Consider the following 1,804-nt stretch of genomic DNA (forward strand, 5'->3'; position numbering starts at 1 on the left):
GGCAGCAATAGCTGTATTTGCTGAGTCTGAGGAGAAACTGGATGCCATAAAGGCAAGAAAACACAGAAAGTTGAAATGTAGGCATTAATATTACTATTACAATAGGAAGTCTTGTAGAGAACACAGAGCACTATAATTTAAGGCTCTTGCCTACAAGCATCAAGGATAGCAACAAGAGCAAAGCCTGAACTGGTGTAGAGCTTTCAAATACTCCCGGTATCCAGTCATAAATGCTAACTTTACGTTAACAATATCTGTGTCATAAGACGCAAAAGTTTTAAGAGTAGTTCAATAGATGAGTTTGAAAGAAAGTACATTTAAGTGCCAAGTAATTTGAGTATATCATCTGCCAAAAAAATTATTGAAAACTTTAAGGACTCCAAAGTAACAATTCACTAAAGGCCATTAAAATAAATTCTACAAGTAAAGCAAAGCTCCTTAATACATTTTAAAAATAAACACTTCAGTCTTAAACTCAAACACTAGCAAACCGCACTTACGGTTGACATCCAGAACATTCACCTATATCAAAAATCCAACCCCAGCAATAGTCATGGGGTAGATTCTGGAGGAAGGTAGGATTCTACCTCTTGGCCAGTGATTTGTGACCCACTATGACTCTGGCCAAGGTCACCACTATGCCCACAGTAAGCTTAGAGAACCGCTTGAGATCACAGTGCTGGCTAAATCAGAGGCCAAGGAGTAAGTAGACTAGTCTTAGGCCACTGAACAAAGGAATGGGGTGAGGCTTAGCTTGCACCGCCACGTCTAGAGCACTGTAAGAGACGATCTTAGACAAATAGGAAAGCAAGCGGACGCGTCAAATGTCCTTGAAATGGCCTTAGATACTTTTCTTTTCTTTTAACAGGTGAGGTTTCAAAGATTCACATCGACCTCAGGAACCCTCAGCCTCAGTCCCTCGGATCGGATCAGACGTCATTCAACACAGCACTTCGATCGAAATAACGATGACTCAAGACACATGTGACGTACGAAGCTCACTCAAGTCCTTATGGGACAGTGAGTCATCACACTAATTCCATCCTCACCACCAAGCAATAATGCACATTTCTAACTGATTCAATCAAGCAGACACCAACACAGTACACACTCGTGCCCATTTCTGACGAGTTCCGTCAAGTGGCAACCACCACTTCCAACTAGCCTTGCCCTCAGCTTCGAGTGGCACAAGGCAGAACCATCCACTCGCTACCATAAAGCACCAAGTCTGCCCTCGGGCAAAGCCCGCCAAGTGGCTAAAGCCCGCCAAAAATCCACTAAAAGCAACCTGTAGAGGGCAGGTCACATGACTACCGCCATCTTAGACACACTCAAGAGCATGTGCCACATCTGTAGGCAAACTCAGCCATGAAGCTGACATGTGAAACGCAAAGCTCTCGGCGTTAGACCGCAGCAAGAGCTTGAGCCGCCATCTTCTCTTGTCTGACCCAAAGGCCCTATTTCCCCCGCTACACGCTAGAACAAAGGTTGGGCTGTCGAGCCTCGGGTGGAGCTCGCGAGCCGCCATTTTGTAGACTTCTAAGCGGCCCTTAACCACAGGGAACCCCGCCAGGGGTCCATATGCGCACACACCCAGAGCCCCATCCGCTCGTCCTCCGCAGCTTTCGCCCCAACACCGCACATGAATACGAGCGCTCCTTGGCTTTCTACTTCCAGCTAGCCCAAGTCCTCAAATGCTGCCACAAACCCGCACATATAAAGAAAGCCTTCAGCTAGCGCAGCGCCCTTCCTTGCTTCTATCCACTCCGCTGTGCTCCTCGGCGTCCTAATTCTTGCCGTAACT

Source organism: Mastomys coucha, chromosome X (genome assembly GCF_008632895.1).
Source record: "Mastomys coucha isolate ucsf_1 chromosome X, UCSF_Mcou_1, whole genome shotgun sequence".
NCBI lineage: Eukaryota > Metazoa > Chordata > Mammalia > Rodentia > Muridae > Mastomys > Mastomys coucha.